The sequence below is a fragment of the Somniosus microcephalus genome, chromosome 1 (genome assembly GCF_052327205.1).
Source record: "Somniosus microcephalus isolate GS21.2 chromosome 1, FLI_Smic_1.0, whole genome shotgun sequence".
Lineage (NCBI taxonomy): Eukaryota > Metazoa > Chordata > Chondrichthyes > Squaliformes > Somniosidae > Somniosus > Somniosus microcephalus.
This window is the reverse complement of record NC_140987.1, coordinates 430,427,787-430,436,799: the sequence shown is the minus strand read 5'-3', so window position 1 is coordinate 430,436,799 and position 9,013 is coordinate 430,427,787.

Sequence of the window (9,013 nt, the reverse complement as noted above, 5' to 3'; positions counted from 1 at the left end):
ACCTTCTGGCATCCTGTACAGCTCTTGGTCATCTCTTCGATTTCTCGATCGATTCCCGGCCACCACACAAACGCTCTGGCTAAGTTCTTCATTTTTACCCCTCCCAGATGACCCTCATGAAGCTCATTGAGCACTCTATCCTTCAACTTGGGTGGAATTACTACTCTGGATCCACACATCAAGGTTCCTCTGCACACTGACAGCTGTTCTCTTCTCGGCGAGAATGCTGGCAGCAGTGGTTCGCCATGTGCTGGCCATCCCTTCACCGTTAAATCATAGACCCAGGAGAGTGTCGGGTCATTTCGCGTTTCCTTTTCTATGTTTGCATTCGTCACAGGGAGACATTCGACTATGGTCGAGTGGAATAACTCCACTGGATCCACTGCCAGTTCTTCTTCCACCGTCGGCAACGGTAGGCGCGACAATCCATCAGCATTCCCATGCTGTTTAGTTCCTTTGTACTCGATGTCATATTGGTGTGCCCCTAGGAAAAGGGACCACCTCTGTAGCCGTTGTGCCATCATTATCAGTACGCCCTTCTGAGGGTTGAAAATGGAGACGAGAGGTTGATGATCAGTTAGTAGAGTAAATTTCTGACCGTGCAGGTAGTGATTGAACTTCTTCACCCCCACACCAGGCTGAGGGCCTCTCTGTCAATCTGGGCGTAGTTACGCTCGGCTGAAGTTAACGAGCGTGACGCAAAAGCTATCGGCCTCTCTGAACCATCAAGGAATTTATGTGACAGTACCGCCCCAATGCCGTAGGGAGACTCATCACACGCCAGTCTTATCGGTAGTGATGGGTTGTAGTGAGCCGATACTTCTCTTGAAGTGATTAGGTCCTTACTCTTCTGAAAGGCCCGCTTACATTCATCGCTCCATTTCCATGCTACTCCCGTTTGTAGTAGGGCGTTCAGTGGATGCAGAATTGTGGACAAATTCGGCAAAAACTTATGGTAGTGTGGTGTATGTAACCTGTTCCACCTTAAGAGAACTACTTTAAGAGATGTACTACTTTCTCTTGGCTGCTGTATACTGTAATACCGGTGGTGACCACACCGGTATATAAGTGTTGTGTAAGGATTTGCTGGGCAGTTCAGCCCTGACCTCCGAATAGTAAAGACCTGTTAAAAGTTATTCTTGTTGTCTGTGTCCAGTGATTGATCCTAAACATAACTGGGACACACAGACTCAACAGTGGCGACGAGTCCGATCTTACCCTGCGGCAATTTTATATCCAAGGCAGCTTCGTCCTCAAAACGGGCATCGAGAAGAGGCATCTGCCCTCATCATCCTGCTGAGCACCATCGCACGGGAGGCATCGAGAACCCGGGTTAAAAAGAAAAAGAATTCTGACCACGAAGCCCTCCATCAGCGACAGGCAGTGATCATCCCTTCTACCACGGTGGTGGGTAAGCCGATCAGCGACACGAGCAGAAAGTCGGCCGCGTTGACTGTGGAGTAGGGGAGGGAAAACGGAGGAATAAGGGCGGAGAGCTCGACCACGGCCGGTAGAAAGGGCCGGGCTGCAATCGAGGCCGAGAGGCGCAGCGACTGGGGCAGCTTAAGGCTCGAGAGCCGCGGAGAACTCAAACGCAGCCGGTGTACAGGACCGGGCTGCAAGCGGGGCTGCGAGGCAAAGCAGCGTCGGGGAGTTGAGAAGCTTAAGGCACGAGAGCCGCGGAGAATTCAAACGCAGCCGGTGTAAAGGACCGGGCTGCAAGCGGGGCTGCGAGGCAAAGCAGCGTCGGGGAGTGAGAACCGCTGGGGAGGCGAGAACGGCAGCAGCAAGGCAATTGCCATTGCAGCCAGTGGGGGAAGAAGGCAAATGCGGGAATCCGCCATTGTAGTCGGCGGGGGAAGAAGACGAGCGCGGGAAAGACCGCCAAGCGCAGGAAGCCGCCATTTTGAAAAAAAAAAGAAAAATTTAAAAAAAAACTTGCAAGGATGCCTAAACATGGGAGCATTAATACCTTTGATAGTGATATCGAAGATTGGACCACGTATGTAGAACGCATGGAAGTTTATTGTAAAGCAAATAAGGTACCAGATGATGAGAAAGCACTAACCTTATTAAGCTCAATGGGTGTGAAGACATACTGGCTATTGAAGCACCTTCTATCACCAAATAAACCGGCGGATCAGACTTTCGCGAATATTGTTACTGTCCTGAAAAATCATTTAAACCCCACGCCGCTGATGATAGCAGAACGATTTAAATTTGACAGGAGAACGCAGTTGAAAGACGAAAGCAACGCTGAATTTTTAATTGAACTACGTAAGCTATCGAAGTACTGTCAGTTTGGAACAGGACTAGCAGATGCGCTGAGAGATAAATTTGTGTGTGGATTGTTAAAAGAAGGAACACAAAAGCGACTGCTTGAGGAGAATGATCTTACGCTTGATAAAGCTGTCACTATTGCAGCATCGCAAGAAGCCGCAGCGAGAGGCACTGCGGAAATGCAGCTACGGTCACCGGAACTCTGCACCAATCAAATGGTCTTGAGTACAGTAAAATATTATCGTTGTGGAAAGACAACGCACGATCAGAACCAGTGCTGGTTCAAAAATCAGGAATGCAGAAAATGTGGCAGGCTTGGTCACATAGCTAAAGTATGCCGGTCAGGAAAGAAGACCAGCAACAAAAAGTCACCGCAGGAAAAGTACAGAAATGTACACAAGGTGACAGAGAACAGTTCGAACGAACAGAAGTCAGATTCAGACTCCAGCAGTAGTGAACTGGGTAGTCTAAGAGTACACAATGTTGGTAAGGAAGCAGACTTCCAAACAATTTGGGTCACACTTCAGATAGCAGGAGTCCAAGTGAAGATGGAATTGGACACTGGATCGGCATTGATGGTCATGAATAAGAAAGATTACAAAAGATTATTCCCACATATTACCCTACGGGATACGGAGATTGTATTGAAAACATACACGGGGCAAAGAGTATACCCCATCGGGAAGATAGAGGTAAAGGTGGTCCACAAGGGCAAAGAAAGCCGAGGAATGGACTTATATGTGCTACCTGAGGGAGGTCCACCACTACTGGGACGGGAGTGGATTAGGAAAATAAATATGGACTGGCATTCCTTAAAAGCACTAACGGTAGATTCCGGTACAAAAGATGTCAAACCTAAACGATTGTCCAGAATATTGGACGATGCTAAAGAGGTGTTCCAACAGGGACTGGGAACACTGAGAGGAATTACGGCAAACATCAAGGTTGAAGAACATGCAAACCCGAAATTTTTCAAAGCCAGACCGGTACCTTATGCAATACGACCTGCTGTGGAAGCTGAGCTGGAAGGGCTAGAACGTTCAGGAGTACTGTCTAAGGTAGACTGGAGTGAGTGGGCCATGCCCATTGTCCCCGTCATGAAGCGTTCATCGAGCAACAAGCCGGGGGAACCGGGGAAGGTTCGCATCTGTGGAGATTTCAAGATCACTGTTAATCCGGTGCTTCACACGGTGCAGTATCCGCTTCCGCGGATTGAGGATATCTTCGCTTCGTTGTCTGGCGGAAAACACTTCGCCAAGATAGACCTGGCGCAGGCGTACTTACAGATGGAAGTTGAGGAAGAGTCACGCCAGTATCTCACGATCAACACACATAGAGGCTTGTACCGGTATAATAGACTGGTTTTTGGAGTGGCATCGGCTCCAGCAATTTGGCAGAGGGCCATGGAGCAGGTATTACAGGGAATTCCAGGTACACAATGTTACCTGGACGATATTCTGATTACAGGAGATGATGACGAGGAACACCTTGCAAACTTGGAACTGGTGCTCACCAGATTGAAAGAATATGGTCTTCGAGTTAATCGCCAGAAATGTGAATTCTTTCAGAAGCGGATCTCGTACTGTGGTCATGTCATTGACCAGGAGGGGCTTCATAAGTCTCCTGACAAGATCGAAGCTGTTGTGAAGGCTCCCGCTCCGGATAATGTATCCCAATTGAGGTCGTTTCTAGGGTTGATTAACTATTACCATAAGTTTCTGCCAAATTTATCCACGGTGCTGCACCCGCTGAACGCTCTTTTGCAGAAGGGAGTACCATGGAAGTGGAGCGAGGACTGTAAGAGGGCCTTTCGCGAAAGCAAGGCATTGATCACCTCAGAGGAAGTGTTGGCTCACTTCAACCCAACGCTGCCTATTCGTTTGGCTTGTGATGCTTCTCCATATGGTATTGGGGCAGTACTCTCACACAAGTTGCCAAATGGCCAGGAGAGGCCAGTTGCGTTCGCATCCAGATCATTGACCTCCGCTGAGCGCAACTATGCTCAGATAGATAGGGAGGCTCTCAGCCTTGTGTGGGGAGTAAAGAAGTTTAATCATTACCTGCAGGGCCAAAAGTTTACGCTTCTGACAGACCACCAGCCGTTGGTATCCATTTTTAACCCTAAGAAGGGTGTTTCGGTGATGACAGCACAGAGACTCCAGAGATGGTCCCTTTTCCTAGGGGCACATCAATATCAGATAGAATTCAAAGGTACAAAGCAGCATGGTAATGCTGATGGGCTGTCGCGCCTGCCACTACCTACAGAGGAGGAGGCACCGACGGTTGACCCGGTTGAGTTATTTCACTCGACCATCATCGAATGTTTACCAGTCACCAATGCAAGTATTGAAAGAGAAACCAGGAACGACCCGACACTGTCCAGGGTCTACGAAGTGACAGTGAAGGGATGGCCAGCACATGGTGATCCACTGTTACCGGCATTCTCAGCAAGACGAGAACAGCTGTCCGTCTGTCAAGGAACATTGATGTATGGAACAAGGGTGATTATTCCTCCTAAGTTAAGAGAGAGAGTTCTAAAGGAACTGCATGAAGGTCATCTGGGGGGAGTCAAGATGAAAAGCCTTGCTAGGGCTTATGTGTGGTGGCTGGGTATCGACCAACAGATAGAGGAGCTGACGAAAAGCTGCTCAGGGTGCCAAAAAGTGCAAAATGCACCTTCGATTGCACCGCTGCATCCATGGGAATGGCCTTCAACCCCATGGCAACGTGTACATATTGACTTTGCTGGTCCTTTCATGGACTCCATGTTTTTAATTGCGGTGGACGCACATTCTAAATGGCCAGAAGTGATTAAGATGACTACCACTACCTCGGAAAAGACGATCGCGGTGTTAAGAACGATATTTGCAAGAAATGGATTGCCAGAAGAAATATGTTCAGACAACGGACCGCAGTTCGTGTCAGAAGAATTCCAGAGGTTCATGAAGAAGAATGGGGTGAAACATTATACCTCTGCCCCATATCATCCGGCGACAAACGGGTTGGCCGAGAGATTTGTACAAACGTTCAAAAAAGCGATAAAGGCCATGAGCGAAGATCAGATTCCACTACAACACAAGGTGGACAAATTCCTACTGGCATATCGAAACGCCACCCATGCAGTGACAAACCAAAGTCCTGCCATGATGTTCTATAACAGGAGGTTGCGGTCCAGGTTGGACTTGTTAAAACCAAATGTGCGGAGGGAAGTTGAAAACAAACAGTTCCAGCATATACATAACAAGACCACTCGGAGTTTCGAAATAGGACAACCAGTGTTAGCCCGGGATTATAAAAACGAGAAATGGCAATCTGGAACAATTCGGGCCAGACAAGGACGCCTGATGTACATGGTAGATGTTGGTGAAAATGTAACACGGCGTCATGCTGACCAACTGGTAGAATCGAGAACAAGGGTCGAACCTATGGTTACGGCAGAGACAACCGTGGAAGAAGTTAGTGAACCTGAAGCATCTACCTCAGAAGTGAATGTACCTGATGATGATGTCCAATCCATAAGAGACCAACTAGATGGGTCACCCCAACAACGAGAAGCAGAGACCCCTGAAAGGCGTTATCCAACTCGAATCAGGAGGCCTCCTCAGAGACTGAATCTTTGAACTGTTTTGCATGAAGTTGTATATATGTTATTATGTTATGTTAAATGGGGATATAACTGTTAAGCTAAAAAGGGAGGATTGTGGTGTATGTAACCTGTTCCACCTTAAGAGAACTACTTTAAGAGATGTACTACTTTCTCTTGGCTGCTGTATACTGTAATACCGGTGGTGACCACACCGGTATATAAGTGTTGTGTAAGGATTTGCTGGGCAGTTCAGCCCTGACCTCCGAATAGTAAAGACCTGCTAAAAGTTATTCTTGTTGTCTGTGTCCAGTGATTGATCCTAAACATAACTGGGACACACAGACTCAACAGTAGTAATTCACCAATCCGAGGAATTACCTCAGTTGCAACACATTTTCAGGCGCTGGAGCCTTAACTACCGCTTCAATTTTGTCAGGGGACTTATGCAACCCCTCTTCATCAATCACGTGGCCACAATACGATATCTGTTTCTTAAAAAACTCGCACTTGGGGCGATTGGCTCGTAGCCCATGTTCACGTAGTCTAGTGAGCACCTGCTCTAGGTTGGCAAGGTGTTCACTGTCATCTTCACCTGTCACTAGGATGTCGTCCAAGTAACACTGAGTCCCCGGAATCCCTTGCAGGACTTGTTCCATCGCTCTTTGCCATATCGCCGGAGCTGATGCTACTCCGAATACCAGTCGATTATACTGGTAAAGACCTTTGTGAGTGTTTATCGTGAGATATTTTCTAGAGGATTCTTCAACCTCCATCTGCAAATATGCTTGTGCTAGGTCAATTTTTGTAAAACGCTTCCCTCCAGATAGTGAGGCGAAGATATCTTCTATCCTTGGAAGTGGATATTGTACTGTGTGAAGGACTGGGTTCACCGTCACCTTGAAGACCCCACAGATGCGAACCTTCCTTGGCTCCTCAGACTTATTGTTTAACGTTTTCTTCATGACAGGAACGATGGGTGTCGCCCACTCACTCCAGTCTACCTTAGATAACACGCCTGCATTCTCCAGATTCTCCAGCTCTGCCTCGACGGCTGGGCGAATTGCATATGGTACCGGTCTTGCTTTGAAAAACTTGGGAATTGCATTCTCCTCTATTTTTATCGAGGCGGTTACGCCTTTAAGAGTGCCCAGTTCTTGTTGAAATACCTTTTTGGCGTCAGCTAAGATTGTTGACAATCGTCCAGGAGTGACGTCGTCATCCTTTTTACCAGCCACCGTCAGTGCCTGAATGGAGTGCCAGTCTAAACTTATCTTTCTGATCCATTCACGTCCCAATAATGGTGGTCCACCATCTTGCAGAATGTAGATACAATTTCCGTATTTTCTTGCCGTTGTATTCGACAGGCACCCTTATTTTTCCTCTGGGGTATACTTTTTGCCCCGTATACGTCCTCAAGACAATGGATTTCTCTCTCAAGGGTATGTGTGAGAATAGCCGCTCGTAGTCTCGTCGATTCATGATGGTTAGAACTGATCCTGTATCCAATTCCATTTTGACTTCGGACCCTGCTATCGTGAGGGTGACCCAAATGGTTCGGTGATCCTCTTTTGCGATTACGTTGTGAAGTTTGAGACAGCTTAGTCTCTTGTTCCCGGATTCACTATCGCTCATCTGGTCTTCGGAACTACTGTCCGTCATCTTTTGTACTTTCCTGTACGGTTCCTTAGTAACCTTTTTGTTGTTGTTGGTCTTCTTCCCAGACCTGCAAACTCGTGCAATGTGTCCCATCTTTCCACATTGCCTGCATATTTTGTCCTTGGACCAGCACTCCTTCTGGTCATGGTTTGTTCTGCCGCAGCGATAACATTTTGCAAATCCCCGTGTCATTTCGTGGGTGCCGTATTCCTGTGGCTTTTGTTGTATTTCCGCAGCTCCCCTTGCTGCTACTTCGTATGATACTGCCACGCTGAAAGCCTTATCTAGCGTCAGCTCTTTCTCTGAGAGTAACCTCTTCTGGGTTCCTTCACTCAGGAGTCCACAGACAAATTTGTCCCGTAAGGTATCTGCCAGTCCTGCTCCAAACTGGCAGTGCTTTGATAGCTTGCGTAGTTCCGTAAGGTAATCAGCATTGCTCTCATTTTTATGCTGATTTCTCCTGTGGAATTTAAATCTTTCTGCTATCAGCAGCGGTGTAGGATTTAGGTGTTCCTGTAGGATTGTGAGGGTGCCAGTCAGTTCCTTTTTGTAACCTCTAGATGGCACCTTCACTGTTCTTTTGTTAATTGTTTCTCGTTCTCTGGTGTTAGTTTTTAATCAGCCTGTTAGCTGTTTATGGGTGGCACCTGGTTTTCTTGGTATATAAGTTCTGTTGTTGTTTCACTCAGTGCTCAGTCCTCATTAGGGTGAATCAGGGAGTTAGTCTTGACAATGTTTCTTGTCTTGACTAGGTTCTCTGTGTGACTAGCCTTTCCTCTATGGCAGCTTGCCTTCACAAGCTGGCTGCCATAGTTCTCTTGAGCTATGTATCTAAGTCTCTGTTCTTGAGTTATGTATCTAAGTCTGTGCCATAGTTCTCTCGAGTTATGTATCTAAGTCTGTGCCATAGTTCTCTCGAGTTATGTATCTAAGTCTGTGCCATAGTTCTCTCGAGCTATGTACCTAAATCTGTGTTCTAGTTCTCTCGAGCTATGTATCTAAGTCTGTGTTCTTGTCTCTGGATTTAAGATGTATTTAAGTCTTGTTCTGTTGAGCTGCTTGTCTTGGTAAGGTGCTGTTTGGACTAGCGTGTTGCCATGTGGGAGCCGTTGGGATCTTGTCTTGAGCCTTGCATTGGTAAGCCGATTACCCTCGGGGTAGCTTGTCTGGCGTTGTGCCTCGGCAAGCCGGTTGCCCCTTGTGGTAGCTTGTCGCAAGCTCAGTATAGACAAGTGGGCTTCCTCATGGAAGCTGTCCTGAGTTCCTATCTTGACTAGCCGTCTTGTAACTTGTCTCTAGTTCTCTTGTCTCTAGTTCTTATGTATATTGCTGTGTCCCTTGTGTTAATCTGGTTATGTGTGAATTTAGTAAAGTTCAAACAAAGTACTGTATATTTGTCTGGTTTCTGCACTTGGGTCCAGATCCTACCTTGCCTGGAGAGCACGGCCTCGTATTTATACAGCCCCGTGGCTCCCCAACCCTGACAAGGAT